Source organism: Erpetoichthys calabaricus, chromosome 5 (genome assembly GCF_900747795.2).
Source record: "Erpetoichthys calabaricus chromosome 5, fErpCal1.3, whole genome shotgun sequence".
In the NCBI taxonomy this organism is placed as follows: domain Eukaryota; kingdom Metazoa; phylum Chordata; class Cladistia; order Polypteriformes; family Polypteridae; genus Erpetoichthys; species Erpetoichthys calabaricus.
The window spans coordinates 233071394-233097467 of NC_041398.2; the positions used below are offsets into that span (position 1 = coordinate 233071394).

Sequence of the window (26074 nt, forward strand, 5' to 3'; positions counted from 1 at the left end):
ACCGGTAGTGTACTTGCCAAGTTAATAAATAAAAACTTCAGTCTTGGCATCTTTGACAAGAGTTTAGCTGTGGCATACTCTATGCAATCAGTAATTTGAAAGACTGTCTGTATATAATATGGCAACATATAAGAAAACCACATGCTCAGAGTTGACTGTTCAACAGCATCAGGAATCAGTACTTTTCCACCACATAATCAATAACTCCAGCCTACCTCTATCATAACAAACTAGCAGGGGAACCCTGCACTGCCTAGGGTGAAATAAAGTGTAGGTGTAGTCCCTAAACAAATTCCCCGAGGGAAAAAAAAAGATGGTGTTGGGGGGCATTGTGGCCCTCAACCAAAATTTCACTGACTAAACCTTACAGTAGGGGGCAGTTTTGCATACCTATGCTAAGTCCCAAATGTGCTTACTAATAAAGTGCAGGGACAGTCACTACATAAAGCTCCCCAAGGTGAAATATTTCAGAATAAGGCTTGGTCTATGGTCATCCCTACACAAATGGGGAACCTGTGCAATATTTGGTGGATACAGGTCTATTGTTATGGACACACACATAAATATACACTTAGCTTTATGCAGTAGATTAAATAGGTGCAAATTCTTGGGTGATCACCATACTTCTAGGTTTGACTCCTTAATGCAGTTTCCCCAAAGTCCTCACGGACAGACAGTAATGTTAAATCTTTTCTATAAACTGCCTGCAGTACCATGGTTAAGGTAACGCAACAGGTTTCAATCCCCATATACCCAGAAGTGCAGAAAAACCCGTACTCTGCAGAACTCCACATTCTAAGGATTTACAGTACATATAGGTTTCACAACACCATATCTGAAATCCTTCTGGTCAGATCAGTTTCATAATTTAGAGTTTTACAGTTTCAGGAACAGTTAGAATGTACAGTTTTGCATGGGTGTGGTCATGAATATACCTGCTGGTGTGGGTAAGCAGACGCCACAGACCTGCATGTGCAGACAAGTTAATGCCCATAACCCACAAATAGTGTCTGGTATTTGGGTTTGAGAAAAGAAAAAAACAAAAAAACATAAAAGCATCTCACTTGCCCTGTGGCCATGGATCAGAAGTCTCTGATCTATAATACAAAGGTATCCATTACCATACCATACCATTTTTATTTGTTAAGCGCTTAAAAACACAGCATTACAACTGACCGAAGCGCTGTACAGTTAAAACAAGCAAGACTAAAAGCAAAATATTAAAAACAAACATTAAGAGAGAATTAAAACAGAGACATTAAAAAACAGGTCAGGGGACCCAATAAAACAGAGAAATAGCAAAAAGCAAGTGGGAATAAGACAGGTTAAGAATTAAAAGCCAATGTGAAGAAGTGAGTTTTTAGGTTTGATTTGAATGTGGTGACTGAAGCGGCCTGCCTAACCACTAAAGGTAAGGAGTTCCAGAGCTTGGGTGCACAGACAGAAAAAGCCCTTTCACCACGAGCTTTAAAACGTGCCTTGGGAACGGTTAGGAGCAGCTGATCTGCGGATCTAAGAACACGAGGGGGATTGTGACGATGGAGCAAGACACTCAAGTAGGCAGGGGCTAGACCATTTAGTGCCTTATAGGTTAAGAGGAGTATCTTAAAATCAATTCTGAAGCTAACCGGCAGCCAGTGTAGGGTTTTTAAAATCGGTGTAATGTGTTGGCTTCTGCTGCTTCCAGTTAAAAGTCTTGCAGCCGCATTTTGAACCAATTGGAGTCTCGAAAGAGTGGCTTTACTAATACCATATAGGCAGGAATTAGAATAGTCGAGCCGGGACGTAATGAATGCATGGATTACTGATTCCAGGAGGTGGTAAGGCAGAATTGGTTTGAGTTTGGCAATTCGCCTTAGATGGAAAAAGCAGGATTTTACTGTGCTGTTGACTTGAGCATCCATTTTCAGGACCATATCCATTTTGATTCCAAGATTGGAAACAGACGAAGTTACTGGAATGGGAAGAAAGTCGATGTCAAGGGGTAGGGTCTGTTTGCGGTCGGGACTAAAAACAATGACCTCGGTTTTTGAATCGTTCAGGTGAAGGAAGTTTACAGCCAGCCAGTCCTTAATGTCAAGTATGAAATGTTAAAGTTGGACATTTTCAATAACTTTGCACTCCAGTATCCTGGAATAAATATCAAACAGCTACCTCCTTTCACAGAACGTTTAACTATTTTTAAAAGAGGAGACAGGCTTTTTACTTTTGAAGGGTGGGCATGACTGCTGTGCTTAAATATACCTCAAGTACAGTACAGGATATGTCACGGCATTTCTCCATGAAAACATTTACCTATGAAGCAATAGCTAAACAAAAAAACAAAATAAGAAATCACTGCACAGCTACTGCATTAGCATTCAATGTGTGGGAAAGAGTATGTTGTAAAATGGCATTTTAATGTAAACATTTGAAATTGTCTTAAATCTGGTATAATTTCACTTGTAGAAGTGTATACCCCATACTTTGCTGGGAGGATGAAAAATAGATGGCACTTGACTCTATAAAATCCAACATCTGTCTGTATGTCTGTCCGCTTTTCATGAGAGAACTACTTAACGGATTTAGATCGTGTTTTTTTCTATAATTTGCTTGAACATTCTGGTTGGTTTTGCGACTTCTCTCATTGCGCTAAGTATTATAGTTCGCTTGCGGTACCGATTTATTTGCGTGAATATGAGAGAGACGCAGAAGGCTGAGGGGAGGGGAGCAGGGCCCTCCTCACTCACACGCCAGCCTCAGTGGGTATCTTACATCCGCTTAGCTAGCAAATGAGAGAACTACCTAATGGATTTAAATTGGGTTTATTTCTAGAATTTACTTGAACATTTCGGTTGATTTTGCGGCTTCTCTCATCGTGCTAAGTCATAGTTCGCTTGCAGGAGTGATATATTTGTGCTAATCCGAGATAGAGGCTGCAGGCCAAGGGAAAAAGGAAGCATGACGTCAAGACTGGGGAGTTGGTCTACCTCTGCGTTTTGGAGTGTACCTTGCCTCCGCTTAGCTAGTGATATCTTTTTGTTTATTGATTTTTTAAAGTTTGTCCTGTTTCACCACAACCTGGGCAGAGCCATGGGGGATGGCTAGTCTTTTAATAAAAGGTAAACTGAAGTAACGCTAAAACTAGCAAGACTTGTTTCTGAAAATTAACAAAAAATTGTGTCATATTGTTATAATTGTCCTAAGTCATGTTCATAAGCACAAAGACTCAAAACACACAACACCAAGCACATTTGCACACAATCTAGCAGTTTTGGTGTTTGGTCATGTTTGCTATGTAATTCAACCCTGTACAATTCTGCTAGCTGCTTAGAACCAAACAATATGGAGCTCCTAACACATACTAAAATATGAAAGGTTTATATAGGAACAACGTCATAAAAAACTAACTGCCATGTATGAATGCACACGCTACAAACATTTACATAAACTAAAAAAAGTACAAAAACCTCAACATTTTGTTCAAGATCAAAATACCAACTCAAAAATAAAACTTGATTATTGAAATAAATATGACAAAGTGAACAAAACAGTAACTATTGGTATTAGCACACTCAGCGATTTGTTTGATGGAACTGGGCTTGCCTCTTTTCAGTTTCTGAAAGACACATTTTCTATTCATCTCTCCTCTTTTTTTCTTTTTATAGGTTAAATCCATTCTCAGGACGTGTGGAATAAGTTCTTCTGCCTCTGTTCCCAGTCATCCACTATTTGACTATTTTTTCTTGCCTTCGTTTTCCCCTAAACACATTGCCCCTCTGTGCATACCTACTCCAGTCACTCAAAAATGATCAACGGTCTTTCCCTATCAACGTCATTGTGTTGGAACATAATTTTTAAAAGCATGAAAAATTCCTGTAGGAATTCTAACCATCAACACATCCGGCATAAAATTGCCCATAGAGTTTATTATTACCCTAGAAAATGTTTCCTGATGGGTTTAGCCCCTGATCCATTCTGCTACCAGTACGCTCTTAACATACAGGCGGAGTGGTGGCTCTGAGGCTAGGGATCTGCACTGGCAATCGGAAGGTTGCCGGTTCGAATCCCGTAAAATGCCAAAACAGACTCTGCTCTATTGGGCCCTTGAGCAAGGCCCTTAACCTGCAATTGCTAAGAGCTTTAAGTAGTGAGAAAAGCGCTATATAAATGCAAAAATGAATTATACAGGGCACCTTACTTCACACGTTCTGGGAATGTCCCACTGTTGCTGCTCTTTGGGCTTCAATTGTTTCTGCACTCTCCTCCATCTTATCCATCTCTATTCCTTGCTCTCCCATTGTGCTACTTCTGTTAGTTCTCTGTTCTCTCGCTTTCTTTTCACTACAAGTGCATTCTCTCATTGGCCATAATAGCAGCCAAAGGTCTTATTGTTTCCCCAATGGACGAATCCTGAACCTGTCAACTTCGCAGACTGGAAGTCCTCTTTTTAAAATCTTTCTCTGTTAGAATTGTCAGCTGTGCAGATTAATGGGGGCATACTATTAATAAATGGGTAAACACAATATCCTTAATCAAGTGATGGCTGCAGGGTACCTCTGATTTCAGTTTGACACTACAGTATTCTATTAGATCTCCTTGCTCAGCCGGGCATGTGGGCCTCTCTGGCTTGTCAGTGACCTGTGCGCTTTATCAATTCTAATTTAATCCACTTTCTTAAATAGCTCCAGGGTTGGTGTGGTCACTGGTGGGGGAGGTTTTCTCAAGTTTAATACATGAAAATGTCTATTTTTTTTTTTTTTTTTTTTTTTTTACAATGTGTTATTGCCTTACTACTTGTTTTTGAAATCAATAATAAAACTGATCACAAAAAACAAAACAAACACAAAAAACACAGTAATGGTGTTCAAAACTGCATGGACATGCAATAACTTTCCAGAATCAGCTCTCCAGATAAGAGGACATACCACACCAAGCAAAAGCTTACCTCTGCAACAGGACAGTCCAGACATACACTGAAAACAAGTGACCTGGAGATAAACTATCAGCTGATCCATTCAGGGGCGAAGGCCTTTGGCTACAACATTTCCTAAATGACAAAGTTCTATTTGCAGTGTCTCTCTCACTTGACCTTGGCTCGTGATGCCTGATAAGATCAATTTTCAGGGTAGAAAAATCAACAACATTGTCTTATTTCTTTAAAGAGTCATAAATCCAATATTACAACATACTTATTTAATTTTTAGGGTAGAGTTCAATACTTGCTACTCCACCCACCTCAAAGACTGCAAGAACTATGGTTGTGTGTTACGCTCAATTCTTAAAACTGTACGGTACCAGCATTTTGTTGATTTCAGTACTGGAGGTAAATGGCTGTTTTAAAGCACCTTGTGCTCAGTCACTTCTAAGTGCAATCAGAAATTAAAGGAGGACCATTCATTGTTTGATTTTAACATATGTATTTAATCTAGCTTGATTCACTAAGGGGCCAAAACTGCTCTCTGAACATATATATGTAAATGAGCTGAAGAGACTAAAGAGGAGTCTGCTGTTATCAATTTATGAGTGTGGCGCACAAGGGAGGCACTTGGTTGTACAGCAGAGGAACATGTGAATGGAGACTGGGGGAATGAAAAAAAACAAAACTAAATGGCAATTTCCAAGCACCTTGTCCTCATATATATATATATATATATATATATATATATATATATATATATATATATAAAAAAAAGCATATATGGTCTTGCATGGACATCTGAGGATCACTAAGCTCTTCCCAAACATCTAATACCACCCCAGGCCAAGAGGAGTTACTGCCTCTTTTATAGCCTTGTCACTTTCTTCCTCCAGCACACAGTTGTGTAAAAAATGCCATGTGATGGTAACTGACCCCGCCCCTTTCGGTCCTGGGGCTTCAAAGGGATGACCGGCCAGAAGGAAGTGTCATTGACCAGAAGACGACCTAGAGAGAGGCTCTCCAAGTTTAAAGGTCCCAAAAGCACAGCCAAACAAATAGAGGTCACTTGGCTATGCATCACTTTCATTTTCATGCCAAAGAGTGCTGTTTTAATTTTTGGATTTGTTATTAAACATTGAGGACATTGTTGACACCCAAAACTATTCCAGTTTTTATTGACCCTTCAAATACGGAAGAAGATGATCCGCTGTGGCAAGCCCTAACGGGAGCAGCCGAAAGAAGAAGAAGATGATATTATATATATCTTGATTTGAAGAGACCAAAGAGGAGACTCCTCTTATGGAGCATTTGGAAAGTGCGGTGGAGCAGTGAGGCACACAAGCATGTGTGTTGGGGGGCATGATGAAGAAGTACATTGTAGGTTTCAAGCAGCTCATTCTGTTATTTATAAGCACAATCGGAACTCCTAAAAGCGTCCAATGCAAGCTACTCAAGCTGAAGAGGAAATAGAAGAAGAAAATCAATTTGAAAAAGTAACTAGGTTGCATAACTGTTCCCTTGTATTCAAGGAATACTCCACCCAAAAAAAATGTTTTTCATTTGTTGCTTAGCTCATACACTTTGTAGTGGCACCCAGAAAAAAATTTTAATCTCATGTTTTCGTTTAAAATGGAGAGAAAGAAGTTTATGACAAAACAGAACTCAATGGTGACCAGTGATGTACAATGGCAAACAATGTGAAAAACAATGGAAAAATGAAAAGAAAATCTCATGTTTCTGGTGTCCTGTAATTCACATGTTTATTATCCAGTTGCTTGCTTAAAACGTGCAAAAAAAACTAAAATAGCATTAAATGGATTTACTCGTGTACATGCTGATTACTTTGGGAGTAAACTAAACTCTCTTGGAAGTAACTTTTTGATTTGATGACCCACCTCTCACAATTATTCGTTGGTCAAGAGTCCTGTCTTCAATTTAAAAAGTCACTCCTGTGAGTCTCCGCCAACTTTCTGCTTATAAAAAAAGCTTACCACAGATATGTTATCAAGCTGGTTAGTTAGCTAGCATCCCATTAACCTGTACTATGCCTGAGACAGCAGAGCAGGAGGTCCACAGTGGCTGCAGGTTGTTGCTTTACCAAATTTTTAATCAGAACCAGTTAATTTAATATTACAGGAATATGTTTTTACTGGGGTTTCAGTTAACTTGATTGTTACACTTCAGAATCCTTCTTTGCCTATTTTAGTTTTAAACAGCTGCATTAATGTTTTAATTCTTGCCTGTTATCTTAAGCAGCCATGAGTTAATAGGGTGCCAATGACAAATGAACCTCCAGCTCTCCAGGTGACATGCTTCCAATGAAACCTGTGTATATTCATCATGAACTATCTGTGCCATTAGAATGTTTTGAAATAAATGAGACAAAAGGGAGGGACCAACAAGTACAAATCCGTTCCACACCACAAAACATATGGACAATATTCTCAGAAAATGAAAAAACTACAATGTGACAATGATTTTTTGAAGGAACGAAAGCACTACCAAGTCATATAATTCAATATCAAGTTTCATTATCTGCTAGGCCTGGCTTCTAATTATAAAAATGGTTGGAATGAAAATCTGCACCCACTGCAGACCTCTAGGACCAGAGTTTAGTATGCCTGTGTCACTGATGAGGACTGACTGCATATCCTACATCAAAGTACACAAATACACCTCAAAGCTGACACGGCCTCCAAAGTCAAGCAAACTGAGCTTAAAAGTTATTAGTTTCATCATCTGTCGAAAGCCTCATGGCACTGTTGTTAGCACTGTCATCCCATAGTACACGCACCCTTGGTCTTTTTCTAGGGGAATTGTCTTCTCTATGGAGTTTACAATTATGCTTATTCTCATACATATTTTATCAGAGTTCAAATACATTAAAATTACAGCAGATTATTTCAAAGTTCTTAATTGAAGCAGAGCAAAATCATATGGCGTGGTGGAATACAGTATGTGTGGTCATGAACCAGGTTGGTTCCTGCCAGTATCGGCCTCGGCCTCTCATGACTTACACTAGGGGATCGACAACCCAAACAACTAGATGTGGCAACACTGGAAAGAAATCAGCTAACCAACATTAATCACCAACAACACCTTCCTGAGATGTTTCACTTTCATTTAGGTCTTACTTCATTTCTCCAGCACAGGCAATCAACAAGTTGTACTCACAACAAATACTTGTAAAGTTTATTTTTAAATCAACAGACAAGAAACCTGTGCCAGTGAATCAGGATTTTCAAGACTGTTTTTTCCTCTGAAGTGAAGCATTTGACAGTCATGAGGTCTGGTTCTGTGCTAGCATTAATGTTTCTTTTTTGTTTTCCTTTAGTTTGCTGGGAACAGTGGGACAAAGTTGTTGCTGTACACCCACTGTCATGGATTTAAATGCCTATTGGGTGTTTGCATGTTCTACTTTGGTCTCCCATTTGATTTCCTTGCAAATACATGCCTGCTAGGTTAACTGGTGATAATGAACTTGCTCAGTATGACTTAATGTGGGTGTGTGCATGAAATGCTCATTGACAAACTGGTTCCCGGTTCAGGGCCTTAGTTTGCACCAAAAGCTGTTGGGACAGAGTGTTTCTTCACTATGTTCCACTAACTGGGTTTAGTATTTCTGAAAATGGATGGCTGGTGGATGAATACATGAAGAAAACGGATGTATTATCTATTCACATAAAGCGCATGGGGGTTCAGTGTGGAGTGTGTGTGTGTTAAGCTGGTGCCACATTACACAAATTCTAGTTGGAGGGGATGTCCAACTTGACAAGTGCAGTCAAATCTGGCTGATTTTGTTGCCAGAGGGTGTCCGATTAAATGACTAGATCTTGCAAGGGATGAGAAAATACTGTAGATAACTCAGAACAGTTTCCCATTTTCAAAGTATCATGAGCTTGCATGGATAGATGGATAGATAGAGGCGGTCTACCACAAGAGAACTCATGTAGTCCAGGACCAGTCTCTCAAACGTCTTCATGATGTGAGATGCAAGTGCCACTGGTCTGAAGTCACTAGATGAAGAGGCACCTATCTTCTTTGAAACAGAAACAGTGCAATGCAGTGGCATTTTCTAATGCCTTAGGGGCAGAATGAACAGGTGACAGCTAACGTGCTCTCTGAAATCACTGATGTTGTACTAAGGTTTTACAACCATAGAAAGTTCACATGAAATCATAGACTTTTCTTTCTTTTTTCCATTCCGTCATCATATGTATAACACAGGGCATTATTAGACAGACAAACCTCTCTTCCGTTTTCAAGGTGCAAATCTCATGTGTTCCTTATTACATGTAACTTCATTATAATCATTGTACGTCCAGGAGAGTGTTGATGGGTTATTCGACGACTTAAGACAAATTGAAATGTTGCAGACTGGTTGGATGGAGTCACTCAGTATGTCAAAACTACAAGACTGCCAGTCACGGGAATGTGCCACGACTGCTCCCATGTCTCTCAAAGCATGTACTGCAAATGAAGACTGTCAAAATCGGTCAACTTTCTCTTAAGTGACAACACATCACGGCAGCATCAGGCTCAAGGCAGGAATGAGAGCCCTGAATGGGATGCCAGTACACTGCAGTGTCCATTCATCTACATAGCCACACTCTTATGATGCTTATTCAGAGTCACTACTCAGCCTAACACGTACACCTATAGGATGCTGGAAGACAATCTACAGATACTGGGAGAAAAGAAAACTCTTCAGGGAATATGACCATGCCCAAACACTGAATGCCAACCCAAGACACTGGAGCAGCAAAGCATTATCATTCAACACTGCAACACCATGCCATGCCATGCCATCCTTCAAATAAAGTAGTTTCAATTTTTTTTAAAAAAGTGTCCAGTTTTACTTGAAAACCCCACAGTTCATCCCTCACCTTAAATACTGTACTATATCTGTACCTTCATTCTTATTAGTCCCATTTAAAAAGTATGTGTAGATGTGTGCTCTGCAATGGACTGGGCAAAAAATATCTATGAATCTATCTACTTATCTAACAAACAGTACACACATGACAATCAATATAAACTGTATAATAAATGATACACAATATACATAAAGACCCAAGCAAAAGGCACAAAGTATATACAGTACACACAACATATAAAAAAAAAAGTATTTACGATTATTGAGTTTATTGTTCAACAAACAGTAACAATGTTCGGTGGTAGCAGCATGCCATTCTTGTATGCCACTTCTAAACATATAAATGTAAAATTAAGCAAGTGTGTTATGTTCACAGATGCTATTCTCACTAAAGGTTAATAAAGAAGTGAACTGTGATGAAGACGACAGACTTTTTTTGCGAAAGAACAGTTGAGGAATGGCAAGTATGCCTGTACAGATAACTGGAACTGGCAAGAAGTGACCACTGCTCATAGAAGCGAAACAGATGGGCGATGAGTCATGCCCCTTTGATTTGACATCATGTCTGTGAAAGAGGAAGCAGAAAGTCAGCTGAGTTGCAGGGAACTTGGGGTGAGCATTTAAAATATACTGTGCCTATAAAAAGTAATTCACTCCCTTGAAAAGTTTTCACATTTCATTATTACACAATATTCAATCACAGTGGATTTCATTTGGCTTTTTTCACACTGATTAAGTGAAAACAGATCTCTATAAAGTGGTCCAAGCTAATTACAAAAAAAACCAAAATAATTGATCACATAAGTATTTATCTATTCAAGTCAGTATTTATGTATTATGTAGTCAGTATTATGCACTGTTGACAGCCATGACAGCTTCAAGTGTGTGTGTGTATACAGGTCTCTCTCTTGGACTGCTAGCTTTACACATCTGGGGCCTCATGTATAACGCAGTGCGTAGAACTCACACTATAACATGGCGTAAGCACAAAAGCGGGATTGTGCGTACGCACAGAAAAATCCAGATGCAGGAATCTGTGCGCACGCATACTTTCACGTTCTTCCACTACATAAATCCCGATTTGCGTGAAAAGTAACGCACGTGCACGCGCCTTCTGTCCCGCCCCAACTCCTCCCAGAATTACGCCTCTTTGAATATGCAAATCAATATAAATAGCCTTCTGTGAAAAGACAATGGGAAAAGCACGGGAGAAAATATAAGAATTTCAGCGAATACCAAGTGGAGGCAAAGGAAAAACGTACTATTTGTTGGTTTAAACAGTGGTATAATCAACAAAAGGAAGCTGATCGAGTGACAGAGTGTCGGAGAAACTCGAAGGCTCAACTTCACAAAGTTGCACAGTGCCCGAAATAAAAAAGAAATCACATATCAAAGTCGCCGTGAAAAAGCGACTCGTAGCCCACCGTCTGAGTGTCATATGAAAGCTTATTAGGGTACAGACAAAAAAAAGGCACACAGTGGGGAAAAAAGCACGAAATGTCAACTTTAATCTCGAAATTTCCACTTTAATCACGTAGTTTATTTTGCCATTAAAGTAGAACATCATAAACTTCATCTTAAAATCGTTTAATTTACTAGTTTCTCAAATCCCATTGTAAATAAAGTGGCATGTTAAATGCTTTGTTCTGTATTTGATCTTCTATGTGCTCTGTGTATGAATCACTACCTGCTTTTTAAACGGGCTCTCTCTTTCTCCGACAGGACACATAATCCATTACATTCGTGATATTACAGCTCTCTGAATAATTAAAATACTGAGATGTATACGTGATATCTTTTTCATGATGATAGGAATGAAAGCATGTTATTAAACATGGGAACACGGTGGCGCAGTGCTTGTTCATGTCTCACGCAAGAGGCTTGCTGCGCCATGCGCAACCTTCAATTAAATAATTTATCACAGCAGTACTGTCTCTTTCAAACGTACTAACCTCCAATTCCTGTCCTTACTTTTCTTTCTCCAAAAACTCAATCGCCACACAATAAGCTATGTAATAGACGTGAAGCCATCTGTAAGCTTAGAACTTCGATTCTTCAAAACTTTTAAGGAACATTGAAATATCTTAGTAGTACGTGTTAAATTATTATATCCGTCTATCTTTCCAGTGTCGCGTCAGCACCAGCAAGAATACAGAGCAAGGCATGAACAATTAATGAACTAGCTAGCGCTGCGGTACCGTGTCCTCACATGTTTAATTATTAACAATACAGATTATTTAAATGAAGTTAAAGTTTTATCTGTATAATATAATCAACATGTTTTGCTGCATTTCGTCTTAGAAATGAATACCGTCATCACATGTAAATACGCGCTTTATAAAGTGGCGCAGGTTGTGCAATATTATAACTGTAGTGCAAGTTTACAGTGGGGTAATTGTACTTATAAGTCCAAATATTTCTACAAGGAGCAATTGATGGACTGATTTAGTGTGTTTAGAGTTCTTGGGATGAAACTGTTTCTAAACCGCGAAGTCCGTACAGGGACTAAAGCATTTGCTGTGGCTCAGGCAGCATCTGCTTCATGCTGTGTACCGATAATTCTCTTTCCGATCAGCTGCTGCTGTGATTTCCCACTCAGATACAGTGATATAAATACTCCGAGTGGTGCAGTGAGAGTAATGTGGAAAAAGATGATCTGCTGTGGCAACCCTTAACGGGATCAGCTGAAAGAAGATGCAGTGAGAGTTACAACGCTAAAGCAGTTATGGTATTTGGAATACTATGGCTATTCCCTGGACCATTATATTGCTACAGGTTAATTACAATCAGATGCATTACACTAATAAACAATATGCAGTTAATTTCAGTGTATTTATAAAGCCGCGCCAGGAATGTGGATTTAAGAATGAAAGGGTGATCACACAGGAACAGTAGCACTGCTTTGACACTGGGTGCCGCCAGTCTGCAAAACCGGGCGGATAAATTGCGTACGCCAAGGAATGAGTTACCGTGGAAATGTGCGTGGCTTTACGCCAAGTTTAGGTTTTATACATCGCGATTTGAGCGTGGAAAGGTTCGTACGCAACATTTCTGTGCGTACGCACCGTTTATACATGAGGCCCCTGGACTCTGCCATTTCCGCCCCATTCTTCTGTTCAGGTTCTGTTCAACCTGCCAGATTGCACATTGATCGATATTGAACAGCCACAAATTCTCAATTGGATTGAGATCAAACTCTGAGTCGGCCACTTCAGGCCTTTAACATTGTTGTTTTTAAGCAATTCCTGTGTAGCTTTGGCTTTAAGCCTGTAGTTGTTGTCTGGGTGGAAAACAAATCTCCTCCAAAAGACTGCATAAGGTTTTCTTTCAGGATTTCCATAGCTTTTGCTGCATTCATTATTCCCCTCTACCTTCACAAATTTTCCAGGGCCTGCTGCAGAGAAGCATTCCTGCAGTATGAGGCAACTGTGATGGGGAGGAAGCGTTTTTGATATTGTGCAGTGTTTAGCTTACACTCATTGCCAAAAAGCACAATTCTGGGCTTATCACACCATAGAACCTTCTTCCAGGCGAACGTCACAGTCTCCCGTGTGCCTTCTGACCAGTTCTAGCAGAAACGTCATGTGTGGTTTTTTTGCCACTCTCATTAAGCTGTGACTGGTGAAGCAACCAGGAAACAGTTGTCAGCAGTTTCTCACTCCAGTCTAAGCCACTGCAGCTTGTAACTCCTATCTCTCTTCACCAGTCTAATACTGTAGATCAATTTAAAAATACTGCTAAAAACCCATTATTTTAAATTTTTCTTTTTCGTAGCTACATTTTAGTTGTATCCCTATTAGTCTATACGGTCACTGAATAATCATTTTCCTCTGGGTTCTGCAATTCTCTACTAATCTGTAATATTCTCGGCTGTTTTTTCCGGTGCTTCTGTGGTGGCAGTCTGTCTGATCAAGGTACCATGCTGTCCCCTGCATTTATGGATTGAATGGCGGTTATCCCAGATGTCCACATGACTATTATCAACAAGTTCTTCCATATTAAGCCTGAAAACCATGAGGACTGATTAGACCATCTATGTTAGCTAGAATTTCCTGTGGGGACACAGGGAGGTCTTTTGGCCTTGGAACCCCTGCAGATTTTGTTTTTTTTTCCCCAGCCTAACTGGAGTTTTTCTTGTTTGTTTTTTCTGTCTTCCTGGCCATGTGATCTTACCCTTTTCTTTGTTACATACTGTATAATAATATTGCCTATTCTTGCATGTTTATATTTTATATACTAACCTCCTTTTTATTTCATCTTGTAAAGCACTTTGAGCTGCATTGTTTGTATGAAAATGTGCTATTTAAATAATTGTTGTTGTAGCCGTTGTTCAGAGTTCTCATAGGTCCTTCAGTGGTCTCGCTCACTTGTCTTCTCCTTGCACAATCAATATGTTTTTGTGGATGCCACACTCTGGACGGATTCACAGCTGTGCAATACTCTTCTAAAATGTCTAAGTCAAGGGTCTCCAACCTTTTTTCCCCTGAGAGCTACTTTTACAAAATGAAAATGGCCGAAAACTACTCGTGTTTTCTGACGTTTATTCTCATAGCTTATTTCAACCCAAACAAGCTGAATAAGCTTGTTTTGTCTGAACATTTACAAAATGTTGGTGTCCACAACTCACATTTTGCATTAAAACATCACAAAAAATGCTTAGTTCACCTGCAAGTGCATTTTGTATGTCTGTATACATTTTATAGTGTGTCTCACACTATTGAATTAAAACATGAATGCTGTCAAAACAAAACAATGCAATCCAAATACACAGATATTTCTTATTCATTTGTCATTTTGTTCCATGTCACTGTTTCACTTTATTCACAGGTCCAGTTGCATGTGTGATGTGTTTTTTAGTTGGTCAGATAACTGGCACTGCATGGAGTCAATAAGAGAGACAGGTGTATGGTGGAGTGGAGCCACTTAGGGTTACTTTTATGGAGTCATTTCAATGTTTATCTGTCAGTCTTGTTCTGAACTTTGATTTCATGACATTCATGTCAGACTCACAGAGGTATGGAGACCCAAACAAAGCAGACATTTTCAGAGCTGCTTGGTGAAGATTCTTCTAGTAATCTGGCTGTACTAAGCTCCAGAAATGCTGAGAATGCTGTTGAGACTTTAACTGCACATTATTTTGAATGTTTACTAACATATAATATATAAAATCCAATGTCTCTCTGTCTTTATGTCTGTCTGCTTTTCACGAGAGAACTACTTAACAGATTTGGATCGGGTTTTTTTCTATAATTTTCTTGAACATTCCGGATGATTTTGGCACTTCTCTCATTTTGCTATGTATCAGAGTTCACTTGCGGTACCGATTTATCTGTGTGAATGCGAGATTCAACTTTGTTTGATATTTAAAATAAAGTGTTACTTAGGTCTTGATGCGTTTGAGTCCGGATATTCTCTTAAGTGAATGCCTCATTGAAAAGATAAGATTGCAATTCAGATTGTGGATTGTGATATGATTATTTGGAAAGATCACCCACCCCTAATTTGACTAATCAAGTTTTCAAATTTTTGTAGGATTCATTAACCCTTTGGCGAGCTACTTGGAAAGGAGTTGCGAGCTAGTGACGTGTTGGAGACCCCTGCTCTAAGTTAATTTAACTGGACTCCAGGGGATATTCAGTGACTTGGATATTTTTCTTGTCTCCATCCCCTCCCTTGTGCTTTTCAATCTCCTTTCTCAGAGTTGCTGGGAGTGCTTTGTTGTCTTCATTGTGTAGGTTAGCCCACCATATTGACTCACCACAGGTTGGACCTTCCACGTACAGGAACATTTATGCTACAATCAACTGAAACCCAGGACAGATGAAATTCAATGAACTAAATCTTGGACTTCTAAAACCAATTTCCTGAACGAGTGATGGTTTAGGGTGCATCATATTAAATGGAGTCAATATCTATGCAATCAATTATTTAGTGTTTTATACTGAATTTGTAATTAGTTCAGATCTGTTTCCACATTGACATTAAGGAGTCTTGTTCTGTTGATCGGTGTCAAAATAGCAAAGTTAAATCCACTGTGATTCAATGGTACAATTTTAACAACAAAATTTGAAACATTTCCAAAGAGGGTGAATACTATTTACACACCCTTTATATTTACAAAGGGGCACAAATGTAAACCGATCACAAAACAGACATATCCATTTAATGGCTCTTCATTAGGACTTCTTCAATATGTCACGAACACCCTAACTTCTTTCAAGAGTTGACCTGGAGTAAAACCACTCCAACTATGGTTCAGTTTATTAATAAGGATGAAAACTGATCCAAGGCCCACGCTAGTGCAATGCAGAAAAAGGAGTAACCTGACCCTGCCTGCAGCTGGCACAGTAGCCAGCTTTAAAACCTGATAAAATGAAAGAAGCGCAGGTCAGCAAGCGAGCCTCGAATTATTACAAGAAAGCACAGCACTACTGAGAATTAGGGCGTTTTTGGAATTTCACACCATGGCTAGACTTGCAGAAACCATTTTTGGTGTCAAACAAAAATACCAAAAATACATTTATAAAAGCATCAATGAATTTAACTGGCCTGGGCGCTCCGCTCTTGGAAGTGCCACACAGGGTTTTCTGAAAGGAGGGTAAATGAAAACTTATATATTAGTTTTAATGTTCACCAACTACAGATACATAACAAAAAGGGATAGTTTACTTAGTGTTTTTATTGTTATATGAGCTTGCTTTTGAGAACTTAGCAACTTAACCAGACTGTTTATTATATCCTATAAAAGATGCCCGACCCACCCCCTATACATTAAACTCTGGCATATCCTGATACAAAAAGCCATTGTGAAACGTGTGTTTTTTTTACTGATCTAAACAAATCAGTATATAATATATAAATACACAATCAGAAAGCCTGCACAAGGTGTTCCCCTGAATAATCAAACTGAAATTCCCCTTCTTCACCATACAAGAAGGAGAGGAGTATAGTAAAAGATAACAGTAATATGAGGTCACAGATGGCCGGGATCCTTGTCCGGCCGGGACGCCTCTTCACTGAGAAGACCGGGAAGCAAACATTGGCAGAACAGTGCCTCCCCCGGAACGCTAGATGCTAGCCCCCATGAGTTGCAGTGGTGCCTCGAACTCCCGCAGGGTTTCATGGGAGATGGAGTTATCTACAGCCCTTTTGGGATCCAGGGGTGCCACAGCTGTTCCTGAGCCTGTGCAGTGTGGCAATGAGCACCTGGAGACACTTCCAGGTGACTTATATAAGGGGCCAGCAGAGACTACTCAGGGAGCCAGAGTCGGGAGGAGGGAGACGAAACTTGCCTAGGAGGAGTGGAGGTGAAAGAAAAGAGAAAAAGGAAAAGAATTGTGGGTTGTTGTGCTTAGTGTGACCGTTTTGTGCCTGTGAGAAATGAGGAAGGTGTTATATATAATAGGGGTTAATGGTGCCCAATGCTGTATAATGGCAAATGACTTGAAAACCGTCCATGGAAACATCCGGGGTAGAGTGGTGGCACTGAGGCTAAAGATCTGTGCTGTTATCAGGAAGGTTGCCAGGTCAAATCACATTACTGGATCCCACTCTGTTGGGTCCGTAACCTGAAAATTTCTTCTGGGGCACTGGACAATGGCTGACCCTGTGTTCTGAGGCACTGGACAATGGCTGACCCTGTGTTCTGACTTTGAAACTGAAAAGACAATTTTCTCTCTGGGATTAATAAAGCATACCAAGTCACAAAAATCAAAATCAAGATGGGATTGACCAATGAATGAGAGGCATGTGCAAATCTTCAATTGAAAAGCACAGTATTATGGAAATAATAATACATTTTATTTATAAAGCACCTTTCCCATGCCGATGTTTATAATGTGCACTGATAATTCTAGTAGATATTTAACAATAGTTTACCTATTTATACCTATTTTAATTATTTAACAATATTTTGCACATTTTAAGCATATAACTGGATAACAGACATGTGAATTATACAACAAGTTAGATTTTTTTCCCCCCCTAATGTATGCTTTTCCATGTTGTTTGCCATTGTTACAGCATTGATCACCACTGGGCTCTATCATATCAAACTTTTTTCTCTCTATTCTGCAAAAAAATATTTCTCGGCCATAACTACAAACTACATGGGGTATTGTAACATATAAAAAAGTATGTATTTTTGAATTTAGTGTTCCTTTAATAAAACTATGCAGCATTTAAAATTAGTACCAAGAAGGCATAACTAGGGAACTGGGAGTAAAAAGAATATTTCATAAATATGAAAATATACTCGATTATGGCAAAAGTATGTTATCTTTCTTTACCATTTTCGTTATTGTGTCAGATCCCAGTGAAATTGTACTGTATATGAAAGAGATAACAAAAAATATATATCACTCAGGAATGGCTTTCAGCAGCTAATACATCAGGATGAAGGGAAGTGTAAGCCATTATAAATAGCAGTCAGCGTGGAGGATCTAAAATGCAGGTGGTCCTTAGCTTGTGGTTGCAACAGAAAGAACAATTTGGTATCAGTAAAAAGTATTGTGCAAATTAAAACATAGAATTCAAGAATTGAAACTTTAAAATAACGTAAAAAAAAAAAAAACGAAACTTGGAGGAAATTGGCAAAAAAAAAAATGAAAACATGTATATCAGGCAAACAGTATTTATTAAAAAAAAAAGATATTATGAACAGTTTTCAAACTAAACCAAATATAAAAAGTGACTGGCATGGAACTTCATATTATCAACACTTAAAACTCTCTATCCACTGTCAAACCTGCTCAATTACAGTCAGGTTCATGGACAGCCAAGCTTACCCTGGCAGTACTGGGCACAAAAAACAAAAAAACAGCATTCTGTAAGAAGCCCGACTAATGAGAGGAGACCATTAAGTTCATTAAGCTTGTATAGTCAGAGGACTGATTTTGTTTTTCGTTTGATATATTAATCCCTGAGGAAAAATGGTTTTTTCACATGAACTTTGGGTTTCAGATGGCAGGGTCAGCCATTGTACAGCACCCCAGAGCAATTTTCAGATTAAGGGCCTAACTCAAGGAACGAAATGGCGTATGAGCCCCTCTGGCACTGGTGGAATTTGAACCGGCAACCTTCTGGATACCCTAGTGCAGATCCTTAGCATGAGAGCCACCAATCTACACTTATTGCCAAGTTTTCCAAACTTTTACACAGATGTAAGGTTTCCACTTCAACCGCATGACTTGGCATTTTGGATGGAATGCTAGTCAGTTGCAGTATGCACGAAAATGTATACACGGGCAATTTAATGTTGACAACCAAACTAACCTACGGACCTTTGGATAAACAGAGTAGCCAGATGACAAACTAATACAGAAACTGAAAAAATAGAGAGAAATGAGAGGATACTAGCCGAGTTACCAGGCATTGCCAGGTGAGAGAGTGGAAAGATAGAAAAGTAAAAATGAACAACAAGTTACCTATTTCCTAACTTTGTTACTTTTAAAAGTATTGCATTTAGTAAGCTGGTACTGACAAGCACCTTTGTATGTAATATTCATGGCTGGTTGTTCCTTCCACTATAAAGAACCACAAATAGCAGTACATAACTCCAGAGACAATACAATCCAACCCAGGGAGGCTTGGGGCCATTACAAAACTAGAAAGAAAAATGAACCCAAAATGAAAACCAAATACACAGAAATCAAAAATTGAATAATTCACCAAAAAAAAAAAAAAAAAAAAAAAAAAAAAGAATAAATTGAAAGAGAAGTCACCAGCACCACAAGCGCATTCATAATGAACCGCCAGGGACTGTGGGTTCTGCTCTGCCTTTATTGTGCTCTGGGCAATCTCGTTTGGAGCTGAGCTGATACCCCCTGCCCACCTAGCCTAACTTAGGAGGCTACCCTCAAAACACAGTGAGCATAAAGAAAGATGCAAAGAAACTAAATGACCAACATTATTAACAAACACATGAATCAAAATTGGCATAAAAACAGCACTTGCACCCCAGGCAAGGGGGGAACCCTGGCTGAAATGTAACACTCATCAACAGCAGAAAAATGACAAATTAAGGATTATACAGATTTGAGTTTGTGTATTTTTTTTTAATGTCACAACATACATAGATTTATAGTGCCATTACTGTTATAAAGAGTACAGGGAAATGTTTACTGGTGCTAATCAACATGCACCACAGTACCATTACTAATGAGTATAACCGTCTTACCTTGAAACTTCATAAATAACACACTAAAAATTAAGATGCTCTTCACTGGCCTATTTTTCAATATGCAACAGAGTGAAGATTTTCAGTACTTTTTAAAAGGAATAATAGACTACTTTGAAGGGATCTGCCCCACCACATTATTGGTTAATAAAAAATATCCATGCTATTTTGGAATAACAAGACCATAACTAATATGATTACAAATTAAGCAATGTATAGATTACATTTCCCCTTTTTATTACCCGATTATCAAAACATAAGCAACATATTGATCAAATCTAAAGAAAACATGTTTCATATAAGTTAGTAGTATTTATAGTGTTTCAAGGACTAAAGTCAAAAAGTACACTGGACCACCTATAGCCAACAGTTCCCAGTTAGTGTACTACAAGGGGGCTCCGCCCCCTGCTCGCTTCACTCACCTACCCCCGGTGTTGGGTAACCCGAAATACATTGATGAATGTATGAGATATATTGGAGTGTAAAGGTGTAGATGACGAACAAAGGAAGTATATTCATTAATCCTAATGAATGTTCACTAATAGTGGACTCATTACAGAATGCGTTGTCAGCTAATTGGCCGAATTGTTCAGCGGCCGTCTGTCGTTCCTTTCTTTGCCGTTTATCTATTGACTCTGCTGTTTGAGAGGCACGTTGTAGGCGCCTACGTTCATTAATTGTATTCAGGCGGGCTCGCTTCTGTATGTCCGTTAGTTGAGATGTTTCATTTTGGAGCTGTGACTCCTTTGGTTGCGTTGTTTGAGAAGCGCGTTGTAGGCGCCCGCGTTCATTTGTTTTATCCAGACGGGCTCGTTTTTGTAGCCCCGTTAGTCGAGCTCTTTCTTTTTGAACCCGTGCCCGCTTTGCTTCCGCGGTTTCAGACACGCGTTGTAGGCGCCTACGTCTATTGTTTTTATCCGTGCGGGCTCACTTTTGTAGCTCCGTTAGTTGAGCTGGATCGTTTTGGAGCCGTGACCGTGACTCCATTAGTTATCCGTTGTCTACCATTAGTAATATGGATAATTGCACTTACTGTTAATACGGAGCATTTTCTGTGGTTGTACTGTTAATAATGCATCACTGTAATGTGATTCACATATGCTATATGGTTTGGACGTGTGAGGATGCCGTACGTTTAATACGGAGAGTTCGTTTATTCTTATTACCCGGACCATGCCGTTTAGTGTGGACATTTAGTTCAGAAGCGCGTTGTAGGCGCCTGCACCTCTCGTACTATCTTTGTGGACCTTTGCGGACCCCATAGAGTCTTCCGTTTGACTCTGGGATGCAGTGCAGAATCCTCTTTTCTGTGTGGCGTTAGTCGAGTTATTTCGTTTTTGAGCCGTGACTGCTTCGTTAGTTGAGCTCTTTCGTTTTTGAGCCGTGACTCCTTCGTTCGCGGTGGATCAGACTTTGCTTGTGGTTTATGACACGCGCGCTGTAGGCGCCTGCGCACTATGTCTCCAGCGTCCATCGCCGTGTACCTGGGTCCATGCCTTCCGGTTTACCATTCTCGGTTAGTAATATGGATGTTACAATTACTACTTTTAAATTTACTTAAGGTTTTTATGTTAAAAAAACACTACGATTCAAACCTGATGTTGCAGAATTTGCATTTCAAAGCCCCTCTTTCACCAACAATACACCCGCTGCCATGAAGATAAAATAAACGGAGGGAGACAGACAGTATTGACGCAGCACACGTCACGAGCCACATGAAATTAAATGACTGCAGGGGCCAGAGGTGGGCTCTCTAGACTGAGATACCAAGTGTGAATTTAACAGGGTGACCTGTAGAATGACTGAGTTTGAAGGTGTGCTGAGCGAGACAAAGGCAGATCCGGAAGGAACGGCACTCCAAAAAAAGTTGTCACTGTAGTATATGGTGTGGCGTGTGCATATACTACCAGTAACATAACTGTGCACAGCTTAATCAAAGAAGACAACGACAAGATGGATGCAGACTTTGGTTTAAATCTACTTCTGTTCTCTGCAGCTGTTTAACACGTGGCTTGACCAAAGAATAACAAGAACTTCAAAGCTATAGAGGAACACTTCAGGCAAAATTAAACAAATAAGCTAATAAATAAATGTTTTGTGAAATGTGACAAAACAAAAAGCACAAAATCTTTATATATAATACGCTACCGTGGCTGTTCGTTTGTCTGTAAAGGATTTTAAATCACCTGTAGCTTACAAACCATTTCACCTACTGACCTGAAATTTGGTACGCGTGTATTATGTGATGTCTACCATCCACTTTCGGGGTGATGATTGACCTCCAAGGTTATTCCGCTTTTTATTATTTTATTTTATTTTATTCTAGAGTCAACTCTTGGCAGTGGCCAGCGGGGGGGGGGAATTTGTAGGGCGTGCGGCGCATGCGTACTGTTACCATTCTCATCCCTACCACCTTTGCCATCACTTCCCCTACCTCTTCATATCTTCAATCATTCTTGAAGCAAACTGAAGACTTAACTGCCAGCTTAAGTGAAAGATTAAGAAAAACGTACTAAGTAATTGCAACACAAACACTAACAATCAGTTTTAATGTGAAAAGATGCCGACGGAAGAAGAGGGCCACTAGGGTGGAGAGGAGAAGAGCTGCGCATCAACCTCTGAGCAAACAAATGCTAAACGTACAGAGAAAGAGGATGAAAACTATAAATCAAGTGTATTCACTGCACGTTATTGTGCAGTGCGTCGTTACTGGTGTTAACATAATTACTGTTTTCATGAACAGTATATAGAATAAAAGTGAACTTTTACAAGTACTATAAATGTACACCGGCTGTTACAGACGCAAACCATATGTATGTGTGTATTATATAATATTAACAATAAGAGCAGCTCACTACTCAGAACGGTAAATATAGGAGGCAGTCAGGATCGAACGAGAGACTCTTGAGTACAAGCCAGCAAAAAAGCCACGGAAGCTGTTGCATCATCCTTGAACCTTTTGTGAAAGTGTTTATTTGATCTTTGGATCGTTGTGTGTTCCAAATAACACATAATAATCTATTATTTCCATTTTTAAACTCCAGCACTTCACTCCCAGATAATCAAGGCATGAGCTGGGAGAACTTTGTGCACGTTCTGCGGTGGTGGGAGGATGGAATAGCAGGCTGCTTGCCTTTATCGGCACATTTACAGGACAAAAGAGTTTTTTCGTAGGCTCTGGTAATTCTTGGGTTAAGAGAAAAATCAAACCTGTTTGATTTTATCATTGCCAGTCAAAAACCAGTTGGTCTCAGTCATTAGATATGTCACATCAGGTGATCTGGTACAAGGGAGCACATCTCTGATTTGCTAAGATTATGTAATTGAAGGCTACAATTGAAAAATCGCTGGAAAAGTCAAATAATGTGACATTGGCTTTATTGTCTGTATAGAATTCCCTGTCTTTCACCATCCCCAAGAAACTGTAGCACAAGAATTTGTATGTGACAATAAAGATCTCTAATTGAATGCAGTGTGTGGCATCACTGAAAGAAATAAAAACATAAAGAAAGAAGCAACATTATCGGGGAAAGGGACATTCTCCCTCCTTTGATGTCTTTAAAGATTTGCTCTTGCTGTTAGCTCTCCTCTCTTTCTCTCGGATGGGGGTTGAATTTGGTTTTGTTAAGTTTCGACTTGATTGTATGTAATGTTATCTTCTTTACTGTGTAAGTTAGACTTGATCGTATGGAATGTTACTTTCTTCAAATAAAATTAAAGAAAAAAGAAATAAGCAATATAATACCTCTATTTCATGGCATTTAATTATTTATGTTCTCATATTGTGCTTTTCCTTTTTTTGTCATATTTCAAAATACATAAATTTCACATTTCATAATACATTTACATATTTATTTTATTTTGTCCAAAATACTCCTACATACAAAGCATCTCACATCCGTTCCCTCACATATTCTTCCATATCTTATATTGCTTCACTTTATAGACAATATTTTTGACACATTACAAATTTTTAGGTTATTTAATAATAATTACTATTAATTATTTAATAATTATTCAATTCATAATTATTTAATAATAAAAATACAAGGTTATGGTGCTCTTCTCACTACTCAAAGTACTTTACATTGACAGAAGGAAACCACTTCAACAACTACCAACGTGCAGCATTCACCTGGATGATGGGATGGCAGCCACTTTTTTCTAATACACTCACCACACATTAGCTATTAGGTAGTGATGGGTTGAGAGACAGCTAATTAAAGACGGGGAGTGATTAGGGGGCCACAATGGTCAGGGTGTGGTGGGCTTTTTAGCCTGGACATCAAGGAACATACTGCACTTTTCAAAAGATGTCCAGGGATTTTTTTTATGAGCACAGGAAGAAAGGGCCTCTTTTTTTGGGTCTCATCCAAAGGACAGCACCATTTTTACAGCACAGTGTCCCTGTCACTGCATTGGGATCCACACACCGTCCACATAAAAAGTGTCCCCATCTGTCTCACCTTCCAGCAGCAACCCAAGTTTTTCCTAGATTACAAATTCCTAAGTGGGGGTAAATTTGCATAACAAAGCTGAAGCTGCAAAGATCTTATTTCCCGAAGACGACTTTAGACTCGCTCTTTCAACAACTGTGTCAAGAACACCCAAAATCATAGGTGAAAAGCAAGAACAAGCGTCTCACTGATGTGTTCTCATCAATTTAATGTATTTTGTTCTGGTACACCAGTATCTGCTCCTCATTAGTTGGTATTGAATAAGTGAAATAGCATTATTATATGATATTATTGTTATTTGAGCTTAAAATAAATATGTTAAAAACAGTATATTAAAATTTCCCCTTTGTCGATCTATTTATAATAGCAGAGGTTATATCATGTAATTTTCTAACCTGCTTAATCCAGACCAGGATCGCACTTTGGGTGTGTGCTGGAACCTATCCCAGTTGGCATTGGGTGCAAGGCAGAAACAATCCCCTGGACTGAGTGCCAGGTAAACACACACAAACACACACACCCTAAACATACACCAGGGACAATTTAGGATCACCATTTCACCTAACATGTACAGTATGTCTTTGAACAGTGGAAGGAAACTGGAGCGCCCTTACAAAATAAAATTACTGAAAATAGGGAAGGAGTAAATTTACTTTTGAAAAGTTGCTACAGGGTAAATGAGATGAAAAAGGTTTGTCCTAGATGGTGTCCCATCCAAATACTGGCCGGTCCCAAACATGCTTACCTTCAAGTAGATTACATGTTCTGAAGTGCAGGTGTTATGGCTGCTGGCATTACACGTCCATATGCGGATACTGTTATCATACTATTCATTTTAACATGCATCTCTGAATTCACATCTTTTATCTTCTACATACTTCCAACAATCCTACCAGGAATAACCTGGATGGTCCATGCAATAATCTGATTAAGTCATTAAGTCACTTGATACTTGCATTTAGTAACAAACAAAAGTTACATTCACAATAAAGTACCTTTTAAAAAAATTCAGATCTAGCAATTCCAACTACAATAAGTAGTCTAATAGGAAAATTTAACTCCTCCATTTTAATAATTTGTTTTTTCACAAGCATTCCACAGAAAATCATCCGAGGGTAACGTACAAGTGGTGTAGCTGTCAGTGCTGCTCCATCACAGCTCCATGGACCCGGGTTCAGTTACAGACCTATAGTCTTCATCTGTGTACAGCTCCGCGTGCTAATTATTTTTTTTTAAGCATATGCTTTCACATTCCAAAGATATGCCTCTGACTGGCTTCGTGCAACAGACTGACATCACGACCAGAGATGGCTTCTGAATTGCGCAGGCTCGTGCCAGGATAGGATTCGACTTTTTACAACACTATTCTGGAAAAAATGCATACTCTGAAAACGGACGGGTGTAAAATTCAATTGACTGGACACGGCACCTTTCACGAGATGCAGCAAATATACGTGTCTAACTTGACGATAGTACCAGATTTAAAAGATGCTCTCTGGTTATTGTTTCATCGCATGGGGGGCAGCAGCTGTTCCTCTATACACTTTATTTTCGATCACACAGAGCGACACCACCACCTACTGCGCGACATGAGAGGTAAAAAGAGAAAACGATTGTTCAAGAATAAAACAACCATCTGTGTTAAAATATAACTCTTTTGCCAT

General features: G+C 39.2%; 1 protein-coding gene across 3 annotated transcripts in view; it reads right to left on the reverse strand.

Moving 5' to 3' along the window:
• Positions 1-26074, reverse strand: part of LOC114652314 (folliculin-interacting protein 2-like) — a 129988-nt gene that overhangs the window by 103401 nt on the left and 513 nt on the right. The gene's annotated exons all lie outside the window — the stretch shown is intronic.